Source organism: Numenius arquata, chromosome 7 (genome assembly GCF_964106895.1).
Source record: "Numenius arquata chromosome 7, bNumArq3.hap1.1, whole genome shotgun sequence".
In the NCBI taxonomy this organism is placed as follows: domain Eukaryota; kingdom Metazoa; phylum Chordata; class Aves; order Charadriiformes; family Scolopacidae; genus Numenius; species Numenius arquata.
In genome coordinates, this window is record NC_133582.1 from 35,043,448 (window position 1) to 35,059,821 (window position 16,374).

Consider the following 16,374-nt stretch of genomic DNA (forward strand, 5'->3'; position numbering starts at 1 on the left):
AAAAAAAAATTAATATTTCAGACTAAACCTTTGAGAGGGTTCCAATCTCAAATATCACTAGTATCCAATAGCAAGTACTCCAAAGATACAATTTCCTAATATAATTTTGAGTCATCTCAAACCTCACCAAAATGATACTTAATCATTCTGTTTGTTTCTGTCATTTAAAGTTTTTGCTCCTTCTGGCATAGCTCTTTATAATCTGCTTTACTGTCTAGCATTCTTCCATCATATACTCGATAGCAAATACACACACCCCCCCCCCACACCTTGAACATATGTTACTGCAGCAAAACATTTCAGGTTGGTCCCAGAGGAAAATGGTCCTTCAGATGCCAACCAGCAATATTAGTAACAGCAACAAAACGAATTCTTCTTTGCTTAGCTCATCCTAAAAGCTAAAGTGCTGCTAAAGGCTAGTCAGGAACATGACTGAAAGTTAAAGGTGTCCACCTTAAGAACATCAAAGAACTGTAATTTGAAATTGTAATTGGAGTCTCACCATAGCAGGTAATGACTGCTTCTTCCATGGCTTTGTGTTGCAGCAATCACATAATGTGAATTGCTAATAAATATTTATGCTTTATTTCCCCACTTTTTTTTTTTTTTTTTTTTTTTTTTTCCAGTGGAGATGTAGAGCTTTGAGAGTTGGCAGAATGAAAGCTGTGAGGGACTAAGTTCTCTCCCTGGGATGCAGGTAGGCCCTCAAAGCTCTCCAGCGGTGTGATGAGTGTTGCCATAACAAGCCTTTGAATGACTCGTAGGATAGTTAGAAGAGGAAGGTACCTTAAAGACCATGTAGTTCCAAGCCCCCTGCCCAGGGCAGGGACACCTTTTACTAAACCAGATTGCTCAAAGTCCCATCCAACCTTGAACACCTCTAGGAACAGGTTACCCACAACTTCCCTGGGCAAACTGTTCCAGTGCCTCACCACCCTCATAGTAAAGAATTTCTTCCTCGTATCTAATCTAAATCTCCCCTCTTTCATTTTAAATCATTACCAATAAAGAGTCTTTCCCCATGTTTTCTGTGGGCCCCCTGAAAAGCTTCTATAAGGTCTCCTCAGAGCCTTTCCTTCTCCAGGCTGAACAACCCCAGCTCTCTCAGGCTGTCTTCATAGGGGAGGTGCTCCAGCCCTCTGATCATCTTCATGGCCCTCCGCTGGACCCGTTCCAACAGGTCCATGTCCTTCCTGTGTTGAGGACTCCAGAGCTGGACACAGGCCTCCAGGTGGGGTCTCACAAGCGCAGAGTAGAGGGGCAGAATCACCCCCCTGGACCTGCTGGCCACACTTCTTTTGATGCAGCCCAGGATGTGGACACTGAAATAGCAAGAGATGTTGTGGGAATGTGAAGCTGGATCCTAATTTCTACCTGTAAGTAAAATGTCAATGGGCCTGTCAATGGTAATGTGGGCATGTGTGTGCTGTTTAGCAGATTCAGTCTTAGTCCTTGAGCCTGTTACAGTAGATATGTCTAAGAGGAGAAATTATGACTAACGCCACAATCAATTTAGTGCTGGCAATTTTTTACCAGGGACTAGGTAGGCATCAAAAATTCATTTCATGTAGACCACTAACACTTGTCACATTAAATTAACTACTAGGTAATTTTAAATATCTACTTTTAAAGCTGAATAACAGCACACAGCTACCTGTCTCCTGAGCTGTTGTTTGTGATGTTACACTAGTGCCCAGATGTTCCAAGCTCTTGACGTGCAGAAAGCAGACTCCACAACCCGTGGGGTTGTAAAGTAGGTATGTTTATTCAGCGCCGGGCAGCACGGGGGGTCACCCCACCAAAATCGTGCGCCCCCACCGCGGCAGTTAGCTTAGGATTTATACAATCAGATCTTACATATTCAAGGAGCGCCTATACATATCCATAACCTTTCCCCGAAAAGGCGGTCTTTATTACAATGAGTTACGAGAAATCATTTCCATGGTCTCCGCCTTTAACTCCTCCCCGTTGCACATGCGCAGTGTCTCCTGGTGGTCGTGGGCCGGGGTCTCGGGCACGAAGGCCGTGTCTTCCTCGCTGTGTACCTCTCGCTTTTAATGTTAATGTGTTGCTCCAGGCCACGGGGTTGGGAAACCAGATGATCACTCTGTATACCAATTGTTCCCTTATCTCCCATCGAGGCCAACGTGACCACTTTATGGTTTCAACACATCCTTTCTTTTGCCTAAACACCTTGGCAATGGCTTTAGGCTATAGATACACAGTTTAAGCCAGGCAATGGCCCTGCCATTAGTGTTATTTCCCCTTATCACTCTAGACCCTATTGTGTAAAATAAAATAAATGCTCCAAAGCTTCTATAGAATTAGAAGATCCTACAAGATTTTGAACTTTATCCTACTGACTGATCTCAATGGTGTAAAAATCTGCCAGTCATTTGAAAACTCCATGGTCAGCACAAAGAGTGTGAAAGAAGAACGAAACACAAAGTTTCATTTTTAGCAAAAGTGACACTGGCTCTACAATTTAAAAGCAAGTTGTCCTAGTATGATGTAGCATCCTCTTTGTTTTTAACTTCTGAACATATTTTTAATGATAGCTGTGCTTTTAAAGTAGTATACATTTTGATATCAGACTAGATTCCATTGTAATTCATATTTACTAGTCTGATCTAAATTACTTAAACCTAACTTTGCCCAATAATGAGTCTATGCTATGCTCAAGCAGTGGTGTGCTGTAATAGTCTTTAAACTGTAGGCTAGGTTAAGAATATATGGGTCCTATCTTCTAATATAATACTCTCCTCATTTGTCCTGAATTTGAATCACTAGTGTATTCAAAGCCACCCTGGATAATTACGATAATCTCCTTGAATTGGTTGTCTCACATGCTGCCTACAATAATACCACAACAGCATTCCACTGTGTGACTTACTGTAATGCCTTGTGTCTGACTGTTTCATCCCACTCTGCTTTCCTGTATCCATTTGTTTTATCGACTTCTTGTCTGCAACTGTAGAAACTGCCAAATTGGTGGGGCAGGGATCCTTTATCTTTACATTTGGCATGTCCTCAGGACAGTCTGTGACTTCAAACACTATATTATGGATACAACAAACCTCAGACTACTTGAAACCTGGATAGACCTTGAATCCTAGACAGGAGAAAAAAAAAAAAAAAAGGAGATGTTAAAACATTAGGTTGTTAAAAAAACCACCTTGTTTAGTTTAGATGCTTTCATTTCTTTATGGCAAGCACTTCCAGCACAGCCACAGTGGAGGTAATTGGAGCAGCCGAGTGAATGTAAATCTGAGGAGGATTAAGCCCACTGTCTCTAAAGCTCATGTAGCTCTCAAGCAATCCAGCAGTGATCAATTCATTATCATTACAAGCAGCCTGCCAAAGAAAACCTACAGGCTATTGAAGGCAAGATGACTGTAAAATTAGAGATCAGACCAACTCTAATGTTCACTAATGGACATGAACATTAGCCTTGCAGCTTTAGCCAACTGCGCTGAAAGAGACCCTGGTGACATTTTTGGATAAAGTACATTAGGGATTGAAGATTTTCTTTTTTCATTTAATGTATTGCTTTTTTTTTTTTTTTTATTGGGAATTAAAGTGGCTGAGGAAAGAAAGAAGTTGGAAAGGATACTGGAAGAGGAAAGGAATGAAGATTGCCCACTCGCTTGTATTAAATATTCCTTTCTTAGGTTTTTGTAATATTCAGCAACGGAATCTCCGAGTGAACATTTTCTCCCCACAAAGCTTTATTTGTCTACTTTACAGTCCAGTGCTAGTGCTGTCAAGCACTACATGCCAAATGAAACATTGGAGGTAAAACTGACACCGCATAAAGTCAAATAAAGCCAAGTTTATGTGTACACAAAGCTACTCGCAGCTTGTGAGCAGGTCTTGAACAACAAGTAGGAAAAACAAAAAATTCTGCAGTCTTGACTGCTTTATTGTTAAAAAGCTGTGATAACCTCTTAAAAGAAATTATGATTTCTACATTCTTCAGGAAGCAAGTAACCTCTGCACAACAGTTATCAGAACCAGTTACTTGAAAGACACCTTGATGTGTAAGCGGCGGTCCAGTTTCCCTGTTAGATTAAGCATCACATCCAGAAAGTCACTCCCTTTTGATTAATTTTTTGGTGCAGAAATAACATTAATACAAAAACTTATTGAACTCCTCTTTTCATCTATGCTGTGTTCATTATTCTTACTAAACTCCTTTCACACTATCAGCTGTCCACAGGTACCCCCAAGATTAGTTCTGCCCTTTTTAGTTCTTTTATACACAACTTGCTCATGTTAGCTTGTAACAGGCTCCATTATATAAAGCAATGTGACCACAGCGCTAGCAGTTACATGCAAAAGGATGGGCAGGACTTCTTCACTGTTGGCACTGGGATTTCAGGCATTTATTGTGTTTGTGTCGACTTCAAAAAGTGCATTAAAAGAAACCCAGGGTTGTTGAAAAGCTGTCCTTTTACTGAATTTTCTGAAGCCTGTAAAGAGAATATTCTGTTACTTGTGCCAGGCGTCTGTGCAGTCACATACTAACACAGAATATTTTGCATCTTCCCCAGAGCAGTTCTGCACAAGTCCTCCATGTAGCTAAGCGGGACCCACTGCTCCCTTGTCTGTAGCTTGCCCAGGGATGCTGCCCAAGGTGATTCTCCCTGGTGGTAGCCCAGCAAACGCTGGCACGCTGGTGTGCAAGGCCCAGGGTTACAGGATGAAACCTGAATCAGCCTCGCTGTCTTTTCAGTGTGCTCATCCCAAAGATCTGCCCGGAAATTAAGCTGAAAGTTTGTCTCATGCAGGGACCCAGGGGATGCCGATTCCTATGGAGTACCTAGCCTTAAGAGACCTGCTTTAATTCACTGGGGAGCTGAAAGCAGCAGAGGTATCTGAAGGAGGGCAGTGACTGTACCTTAAGTGCTGGGGGGAGGGAGAAACAAGTCAGGAAAAAGCTCAGCATAATATAGCTCATTGGCTAGACTGTCCCCAATGCACTTTATTTTTAAAAGAAGTGCTAAGCATGAAAATTTTCTGTGATAGTTATATGGCCCACATCTTGGAGGGCATGCAACTGAGACATACTTCTTAATGCTAAATGAGTAATGCCCTGGCGCTGACTGAAGCGGAAGATATCTGAGAAGGTCCCCAGCTGTATGTTGTGTTTTCACACTGAGACGTTTCCTCCTCCTTCCCATACTCCTATTTTATCCATATTTGTTATTCTTTCTCTCAAATAATATTGCAATGGCTCTAACAACAAAATCCCAAATAAAATAACAGGAAACGGAGGAAATAAGAGGAGTGCCCACTCCTTTCCTCGAGAAATTTTGCTAGAAGCCATAAATGATTCACGTAACGGAGGCGGGATGGAGTCTTGCTTGATCCCAAGTCTATCATAAGCTGCTCAGCTTTATCTAGTCATCACTGAATTGATGGATGCTCATTACTTCAGGGGAAGGAGAGTGGGGGGAGCAAATCTTACATTTGTGTAGCAAAAAGCAGAAAAAGCTTGTGTTGAAAAGCAGTCAAAAGCTGGGAAAGAGCAGCAAAAGGGCAATGCACGATCCTTACATAGCTGCATGAATGAAGACTCAGTACTGTGGTACCAAAGCTGCTTCCAGGACTTAAGCTTAAACAAGTCCCCTGTGCTCCCCCATTAGGGAGCTGCCCTTCTGCATGTTTTAGGGTGAAATCCTGTCCCTTTGAGATTGCTGCAATTCTTTATTGTTGATTTTGGCAAGGGGACTTATGCAGGGACTTAACGTAAATATTTTATGGTACCATCACATAGCATAACATCTTATAATTCTTGGGGGAAAAAAAATCAGATATTCATTTGTGATGCCATGTGGCAAAGGATATGTCCATATGGCCATGTTCACAGCAATCAAACAGATAATGCCACTGAATTCAGTAGGCACCATCGCAGCACAGCCCTGCGGAGGCTGAAAGAGAAAAAAAAAAATACCATTGATTCAAATGAGGCCAAGATTTCACCTCATGTTTTTACTGTAGCAAATGTTATTGCAAGCCCACACAGAGCCAGCGTGAAGTGCAAATTACAACAGGAATTTGTCATATTCATTACCAACCTAGCATCATTAGTTTATATGAGTGTAGGCAATTAGAAGAGAGGTTTCAGTTTCTTTCTTTGAAAATGTGAATTTTATTAACAAAATGACAAGCATTCTTTCAATGAAAGAAAGTCATATGCTGCAGGAAGAGTCATAAATTTGAGGAAAGAGCTGAGAGCCAATGTTAAGGAAGGCAGAGTCGCTCCACAAACTAGAAAACAAGCAATAACTCAATTCCTTGTGTACACGGGAATCGAGTAGAAGAACAGTAACCATGGCTGAGGAGATTTCATTTGCAAAGGCAGATGTAAAGCTACTGAAGACAGAATAAAGACACTCAGGGGTCATCAGTGGACCTTATTGTCAAATGTTGCACCTAGATTTGGTTATTTTTCCATTGATCTTCATTTTTTGGTTACTTGTTGACACACCACCCCCCCCCCCCCCATTTGATAACCCCTATATGTGAAGCGAAGCTGCACTACTTATTGTGGGCAATAATATTTCTCCCAGTGAATGAACATCACTGATGAAGATGCCTACCTTTCTTCCCATGGGAACTTGTCCCACCCTGGCATGGTGCTATTAGCTTGAGTCTGGTTCCCTCTGATTTTTTTTGAGTATCAGTGAGAGAAGAGGAAAAATATAACAGCAGTTTTGTCCATGGATGTATGAGCATTATGTATGTTTGAAAAAAGCCACACGCAGGCAAAAAAACCCCAACAAACCAAAACCTGACCCGATTTGCAATCTGGTGTGACTTTCCTGCACTAGAGGGTAGCTGTTGGCTGGGATTAAGGGGAGCAGTCAAAGCGGGTAATCCTGTTCTAGAGCGACCTCTCGTGTTACAATGCTTAACTTCTGTTTGTATTTGTTTCTTTTACCCAGTTTCCAGTAAGGTTATGAAAATATCATCGCATCGCTTTGGATGCTGGTTTTGCTCTGTGCAGCGAGCTCAGTTATACCCCCCTTGCTGCTCAGTCAATGCGCTGCATTGCACTGACTCCCTCTTTTCCTGAAATCATCCCAACACCACTAGCGAGAGGATTTTCCCCCTCTTTTAAATTAATTTTCATGTATATTCACTTCTGCTTGGAGTCTTCACCTTTCGGTGAAATGACCAGATGTCGCAGAAAGCCTGGAGCAATGCTGGCATCAGGAGACTTCACCCCCATCCTGAGTGACTGCAGACTGAGATGCCAATATGTTCTGGTTTGTAATGGATGATTGATTTGCAAGGCTGTTTTCCTCTGATTCTCCCTTGCTTAAAGAAGCATTGGGCTATTTTTTTTTTTTTTTTTATATACCATGAAGTATTTCCCCTGTCTGCGGTCTTGTGTCCAATAAATTCAATCATATTACTCTTCTAACTAGCTGCTCTTTTGTTTGTGATTTTTTTTTTCCTCCAGAGAAGTTCATATTATTTGAATCTTTAATAGCAGTAAAATTACATTGGGGTAATAACCAGATCAGTCCCCTAAATATCTTTGAATATATAATGATGGTCCATGGTGGAAGGAGGTGGAAGCCCGCTCCTCAGCAGCCATGTCCAAAGAGTGCCCCAGTTTCTGTCTTCTCCTCGGGCCCACTATGCGCCGCCTCCTCCTCCTCTCATCTCATGCATCAGATGATACAAACATCTAACGTCCAGACTTCATAAGGCTTTGTAAGCTGTGTCTTCAGGCATCACGGGCAACCCTGTGGTGAGTCCCCTCAGGTTCTGCCAGGGTGTCAAGGTGTGCAGCCATACTCCCGGTCTGTGCTGGCTTTAAAAAGTCTTCTGTGGCCAGTGAAAAGACCAGAAAATTGTTTCTCTCTGTGTAACCTCTCTCCCTATGAATGTTCACCTCTGAAATACCAGTACAGGCCAGGTGACCCCTAAGGAGAAGCCTGCAAATAGCCAGAAAGTCAGAGTGTGGATCTTGGTGGCAGCTGGCATAAGACTGGGAGTGGGATTTAGAAGTTATAACCTCCAGTTTATAGTCTGCTGTCTGTTCCCTGAGAACTGGAGTACAGCTTGGTAGCACAATAGTAAAATCACTAATTTAATCCATTCCAGTTCCCTGGAGGTTTTTAATGCAAGCTACAAATTAATTACACAACTTTTACAAATAAGAGAGACTGAGCTTTTAATTCCTCATGCAGTGGGGAGTGTGCTAAAACATAACTTGCTGGCGTACACTTTTCTCTGCCTTACAGACTTCTTACACAGGTCTGGCAAGAGAAAGGAATCTCTGAGTAAATGGGAATTGGATTCTTGATGTTTTAAAGTGGGAATGGGCTCTCACAGAACAACACTCACAAATAACCTGCCTTTAGGTGCCAAGGATTGCTGTTTTATTTTTAAAAGCATTATTTTTCTTCTAGAACTGTGGCTGAAATACCTTTGAGTAATAATAAATGAATGGAAGGCAGTCACCCATCATGTCCTTCACTCACTAAGTTGAGTGGGAGTTTTACCACTGCATTCAAAAGATGGAGGGTCTGAGTCTAATTTATTTATTTTAATTTTCTTTTCACTCTGAGATCATATCCTCACTCAGTTCATTACATTAAACTCTTTCCTAAGCAGCAACCTTTTTGTGTCACGTTCATATTTGGGAAGACATTCACAATTTCAAACATCTGGATGCACTGGCGAACTCCTCGTGGAGGATTTTTGGACGATCCTTAGGAAAAAAAAAAAATCCTCAGGAGGCTCCTTTTGTGTAGAGGAAAACTGCTTTTCATCTGGAAGCGGGGGAAATCCTGCAGATGTAGAGTTTACCCCTAGAGGTCACTGCGATCCAGGGATTTCCGCGAGTCCTCCCTGGCGCCGAGAGAAGTTGGTGCTTGGATGGTGCAGAAGAGCGACGTGGCGTCCCCCTGGCCTGGGCGGGCTGGGGGGGGGCTGCAGGCGGTTCAGAACTCTCACGAAGAGGCTTCCCCTCCCCACCCCCTCCACCCCCCCCCTTTCTTTTTCCTCTTGCCATTTCTTTTTATCTTCCTGAGGTTTAAAGCTTACCACTAAGAACCAGCAGGTCAGGTTTTTTCAGATGAAATAATCTTTGGTTTGGTTTTTTTTTTTTCCTTTTTTTCTTTTGGCTTCTTCCTTTGCACTCAAAAAGTGAAGTATAAATATGGCCAATTTGCTGTTAATTATTTTAAATTCGGGAGAGAGTTCACCTTCAGCAGGTGAAGGAGATGACTTCTGGGTTCATCAATGTAAATTCGTTGTAGGAGTGAATTTAACTGTATTGCACAATTTAGGCTGAATCTGATTTAGGTTTCTGGCACGACTTACCAGTATCTCCCATTTTTTTTTAAGCATATGATTTGAATTTTTTTGAGGTAACTTTCTGGTTTCAATGCAGATTGCTGGTAGCTCTGAGGCTCAGTATTATGCAGACTGGTTCAAAAGCATCATGCTACTTTTGCAAGGATTTTGTACAAAGACTTCACAGTTTAGATTTACTTTGTGTTTTAGAACAACTCAGGAAAACCTGGGGCTATGTTGTTGGTAGCACTCTGATGAACTATACAATAGTGTTTTGATTTGGTGAGGGGAGAAATACCAAAATGTCCCACTTGCAATCGATCTTTTCAGGTTTTTTTCCAGGTTTGCTAAGAATTTTGAAACGCCTGTGAAATGTGAGCTGCTTTGTCTCAAATCTAGGAAAATAGATATATTTCAAAATGTGAAAAAAAGGTCTTTTCATAATATTGTGATTTCATTCTGCCCGCAGTAATTTGCCGAAGTTCTACAGTAAATCAATTATATGTAGTCAGAATAAGTGAAAGAACAGTTGGCCCAAACTTCCTCCATAGAAAACTTTAAACATGGAAAAATATCCATGGCTAGAAATAAGTGTATTGGTGGAGCTGGGCAGGCTATAGTCCCTTTTATATGACAAGCATGGTAACTGAATAAAGGGGAATCCCACCTTTGCATCATACTGCAAAATATGAAATTTTCTATGAATAATGGATTTAATCCTATTAGAAAAGAGATTAAAAGTAGTTAAACATGTCAGCCTTGATTCTGCTCTATGACTTATTACCAGAGACAGAAGTATATCCTTATCCAGTTGATGAACTGTTATGGCATCAGCAGCCACAGCCTTCTCTTGGAAACCTGCCATATTTGCAAAACCTGACTATTATATTTTTCCTTATCTAAAATGACTTTTAAAATAGCACCAGCCATCTAATACTATGCATTCTGCAATCCTATGCTCATTTTTTTTGGACTGGCCTGGCACTTGGGAGGAGAAATCACAAATCCAGAAAGGATGCCGTGTATTTTTTGTGCCTGGCTTCGCTACCAATGCTTCGTACATCCTCTAGAAAGCTGTTTAAGTTCTCTACATTTTGATTTCCTAGTTTGCACAAGATTCAGCATAGCTACACTAGTAAGCATGGTGTGGGAATGACCAATTATTAAAACAAGTTGGGTGATCCTATTTGGACAGAATAGAAATTATAGAAAATGCAGGCATTCAGTTACTGAAATATCCACTACCTGACCAAATAGCTGTGATAAAATATCACAGTGATGTAAAGAAGACATATTATGAAGTATTACATAATTACATGGAAAAACAGAAGAAATGCCACCGCCATAAACACTAAGTAAAGATATAAATACAGAAATTGACCTTTTCCAGGTTCCTAAAATAAGTTGTGTATATTGGGGGTGGGTAGGGCGTTTGCATAACACTTAATGGGGTGGAAGAACTTAGTTGGAGGACGGAAAGAGGTGGTAATTTGGCTCTGATTACCTTCTATTTCTTGCAGAAAAGGGGATGATGGGAAAAAATGTGAATTTCAGAGGTTGGTTGATTCAAATAAAATAGGGCCTCCTCTGGAAAAGGCAGCCCTAGCATGGAGAACGTAGTGATCTTGGTTGGCTGCAGTGGGAGTACTTTTGCTGGAAGGGCTGCAAGCGTTTCAGTGTCCTTCTGAAGCAGAGCCCTGAGCCATGTGAGGCCACAGCAGTGTGGTAACTGGAAAAGTTAAAAATGTATTTATTTACACATAGTATGTGGGAGCCTACTTGTGTACTTTGCTAATACATGAAGTTATTCCAAGAATCAAAGTTCTAAGCAGAATTTTATTTTAATCCTTATTTTTCACATTTTCTTTTTTGATTTCAATTAAAAATCTTTAGTTGTGGTTGGCACACTTGGCAATTGTAGCCCTACAAAAAATCATTCAAATCCTGTTGAAATATGAAATTTCTAGAAAGTATCTGTAAAGCTGCTCAGCCTCAACCGTTCAGTCTTCCCTTGAATGCTAAGCTTAGCTGTGAGGTGTGCTTTCACCACGTGACAGACCCATGCTTTTTCCTGTAGCGTTGATTTATCATCTGTCTGCATTACTTTGCAAATGTTTTTACTCACAACTGTTATGATGGAGGGTGAGAAATAATATCAGTGTAAAAAGTCCTCCTGCAGTGCACCCGGCCTTTGGCTGAGAGATGGTACCACGCAGGAGAGAGCAATGTCCTACTTTCTGGATTTTTCCACTCTTGTTTAGTGAGAGAACAGCATGTTTTATCATTTGGCCATGACATGTGATGGGATGAAGAGATACAGAGAGATTTCTCAGAGCTGCCAAATTTGATGCAGTTCTGTGAAGGATATTTCTTACCAGTGAGAAACCCTCCCAGTTCTTGCTCCCTTTTCATCACCAAAAATGTATCTGTTCCCCTCTCTAGGTCAGCCTACTTCCTGGCAGGCCTGTAGCGCTTTGGAAGAAGCAGGACATTGAAGTGGAGAAAAAAAACATCAAATGGGAGGGTTTCAGTCCTCAACTAGCTCCCACCAGAAAGAACAGCAGCACTGGCTCCTCTGCCCCAAACTGCTTCCCTGTGTCTCATTTGGGACCTTTGGGTTTCTGCTGCAACTATGGACATAAGGATGCTCCTGCAGAAAGCACTAGGGCAATCCTCAGAATCCATAGCAGAAGATGGATGGCTGCTACAGAGATTGTGGTCCCGCAGGATCAGGAGCAGGGGATGCTCTCAGTGGCCGAAATGGTGATAAGGGTGTTTTTGGTAGCTGCTGCAGTGAGTAGTAGAGAGGAGGGCAGTGATCTGGCTGCCAACAAGACGCTGCTTCCAATACACCACCACAGCATCATCCACGGGTCTGTTTAAAATGGGGATTTTGCGGCCGGGAGGAGGAATCATCAGGAAGGGTGGAGAGCAAACAGGAAAAAAAACAAGCGAGGAGATAGTGAGGCATGCAGCCTGGCTCTGCTTGGCTCCTCGCAGAGGGCAAACAGCAGTGGAGAGCCCAAAGACGGGGAGAAGGAGCAGAGAGAAGGAAGAGCTGAGGTTCAGGGGGCCAGTTCTGCCCGTGCTGCTTATGGGCTCAGCATCGCTCCCCTCTGATGCTGTACCTCCCCTTCCCACCCAACATGAGGGCACCAAACTGCCCAGAACAGACGGGAACTACCATGTGAAAATGCCTGCCTTTCATGCCGGAGGCACAATCCAGGCGAGGATTGTTTTCTTCCCAGTACGTCTGCTGTGCTAGACTTAAATTCACCTTGTCAAAGAGCAGGCACCTGCCATTTCTTGAGAAAAAAAAAAAGCAGTCTCTGCCATGGTCCCTGGGGACCGGTGGAGACAAACAGTGCAGCAGCTTGCTGGGACGCTTGCTGTTACGGGGATAAAACAGAGCGGCAGAGGCCTATTGATGCCCGAGAAAAACAATAGAAACCAACTGCTGTGGTGAGAAAGCGGCCATTTGCTGTGCCAGCTGCAGCCAGGGATGGTGGAGGGAAGGGAAGGGATGGGATGGGAGAGCACGCCTGGGCCAGGATACTGCAGCGTTACTGCCCAGCCTCCAGCCCCGCAGTGTCCCAGTGAACAGTGTGATACTGTCAGCTCAGCTGTCTTTCAGCTGGGGAGAGAAGCGAGGAAAGGAAAACAATGGATGATGTTGCCTGAAATCTGATTTTCTGTCTAAATTTTTACACTACTGTGGACTTTCTGTTCTTTGAGGGAGTTGGTGTGAGCTTGTCAGACCCCAAGTAAGGCAGGCATTTCCTAGCCTGTAGCTCTGGCTGGATTAGTGACACTCTGAGAGGGTCCACGTGAGCGGCCGGCAGGGCTGTGGGCTGCCTGCACTTGCCTCAGCTTTGCATATGATGCTGGATCAATCCTCAGTCTCTGTCTTGCTAGGCAGAGCTCTCAGATCTACCAAAGAAATCTTATTCATTGTGGTTTGGGTTGTTAGCACTGCAGGTTGTATAGTATTGCATCTTGGTTGGAGAACAACGTCAAGTCCAGGAGAGCATGTATGGCGGAGGGCACTTTTTGGCCAGGGCTTGCCAACCTGCCATGCAAATTCTGCTTTAGGCAGGCGTCAGTGAAATCTGCAGATCCAGGCTTTTCCCTGATGCTTTACATCATTAAGCTTCAAGCCCTATTCATGATTCGCTAACTAGATCTCTTCCTAACGCAGAGCAGTGACAGGAGGGTGTGGGCACTGCTGTTCCTCAGCTGTTTAGCCACAATAATTAGGCGTTGGAAGAGATGGGGGATCAATAGGGAGCTCGTCACACACCACCAAACGCTCCTGAGATACTGTTACTGATACTTAGAGTAGTAGAAGACTGACAACTGTGAAAATAAGAGAAAATTAAAGATTTGGGGGTTTGGTCTTTTCAACGGATATTGCTATGTAAGATCCTCGGAGAACTATCAAAAGCGGGCAACAGTCCATTCTGCTCATAGTTGTGGTCAGTCTCTGTTGTTTCAATGGAAGAAGGTGAAAAGATGTCCCAGAAACCATGCTATATGTCAAAAGATGGGGATATAATTAAGGAAATGGAGTTCCTTCTGATCTGTTAGATGAGCAGCTAAAGCTCTGAAGTATGGGGATAATACCCTATAACCATTGCAGATCACTGGTAGGTGATGGTCTCCTTCCAAATACCTTTGGAGACCTTGTCACATCAGGGATCTAGGATTCAGCTCAAAAGCTCAATTCTCTGTTATACCATCCCTTCCATAAACTCATGGGGCAAACTAAATGAGAGAAGAGGAACATAGGTGAGAGGATGGCTTACATCAGACATAGCTGGGAAAAAATGGTAAAAACTTTCAGATACATCAGCCTTTCTCCTGTTGTCTTCTCCTGTGCCGTGACAGTGTTTATATTTGAGAGAAAACCCACAAACCCCACTATACCAGTGCCTACACTGGCTGTTCTGTAAGGCTCACTGCTAGGTAAAAGCATCAACTTTGCAGAGAAAAGTCTTGCAGCCCACCCTTCAGAAGCAAACATGGAGCTGTAGAAGCGTGTGAGAAAATTGCAGCAAGCATGTCATCCACTCAGCGTGGTGGCAACAACTGGAGAAGCCAGCAGTATAGCTGATAGGCTGGAGAAAATGATTTCTCAGCTGTACCTCTGTTCCTCCGTATGTAGTGTTATAGGGAGAAATGAGTAGACATTGAAATGATCTTACTGATTATTTACATAGTCACACACAGATTTCATGCAAGAGTTTCCTATCAGGCTTATTTATAGGAACTGTAAATTTGAAGTGAATATTACGAGGAAAAAGAAAACCTTTAAATGCGATCATTTACTGACATCCTACTTCTGAGAACCACTGTGATTGGGAAGCATGAAGCTTGTGTTCCAGTAATAACTTCTTGAATCTGCCCAAACTGACATATCAGATGGCTGTTCAAAATTGCTTAAGAGCAATGTTCGGCTGGGAAAAAAATTCCTCCAGTAACTGCAACAGACAAAAATATCAAAAGTGGGTAGAAAATGATTTTTAAAAATGTAGTACTGACCAAAAAGAGGGGTGAAAACCTGTGTGTCATTTTTCCCTAATTCTTTAAGAAGAACTGAAAAAAAATGTAGCTCAGGGACAGATTGCAGACAGAAGACATCAAAATTTGTTAAATAAATTGAGAACCGTGAAGTACTTGCTCAGCTTGATTCAATCCTCTACTGTATAAGAAGGAAGCAGGAGAATGTACTTGATTCTTCTACCAGTTTACTTCTTCAACAGACTCATTCATACAGGGAAATCTCTCTTCTACTTGGGGAATAAAGGGAGAGGGGAAGAGAAATCTCTGGTTGGTACATCAGGCTTTCTATCTGATTTTCAGTTCCCAGTACATGGGGAAAACATAGCAGATTGCATGTTGTGTTCACTAGAGAACATACACATGCATTTAAATCACTTACAGCTTCCTTTTTTATGATGCAGTTGTGAATTATGTTCTTTTTACATTTGTAATTAGAGGGCAGAACAGATGTGAAAGCTTAGTTTAAAGTGGTATGTCCATTAAAATAACCTAGACTGCAGAGTAATTGTTCACTATAATGTGGGAAATATGCCCATTTTAATACTGTTTTTGTTCTGGTTCAATATAATAAGGGACACAAGTCCTCAGCAAATGTTGCTTAGATTAAGAAAGTTCCTGAAACAGGGTGGTAGTGGAGTAGTTTTTGTTTGTTTTGGAGGAAAAAAATTATGCCAACACCGCCATACCTTATTCTGGTGCAAAGCATCAGACTGACAATGTAAATTTGTGAGAAGTTCCCTGGTTTTTTTGTAAGAAATCTTTTATTTTCCTCAGCAGGAGTTTTACTCACAATGGCACTAAGGCTACAAAATATTTAAAAATACTAACTATTATATATTTATTAGGCTTTTCATTTTGAACCAAGACTAAACAAGGACTCAGATTTTGATCAAAGACAGCTGCCCCGTAATCTGTAGTTATGCTTGATTGAGATAGGCTCTGACAGCCAACATAACAATAGACAGACCATTCTTTAACATATTAACCCTTGTGACCTAATTAGCCATCCAAAAAATGCAAATAAGATCCCCAGCAACCTTTTTAACCATTCGCTTCTCAATGACATTTGATTTTCCATTTGCAATGTCAGTGTGCTTCTGTTAAAATTTTAAAGATGTTTAGCCTTTCTGCAGAACAGATGCATGCATTAAGCACTTGCATGGCTCTAATTGAAAACCTCTGTCTTTAGCCACCAGTGCTCACAGCAACATTTGCAAGCTCAAGGTTGAAGATCTTGGCTAAACAGAATGTTAACCATCCCGACTACATCATTTACACGTTTGCTGATGATCAGTAAATACAGTTGAAATTGTAAACAGGGGATGGGGCTGGTGGCAAGGGAGCAGAAGGGAAAGAAAAGAGGGAGGAAAGAAAAAGCTGAAACCATGTTGTCCTATTTACGTTTGCAAAGAAGTCTGTATTTCTCTGAGTCATTTCAAAAAAGCTTAAAAGGTATAATTCACATGATGCAACAGAAAATACAATAATGGGAAG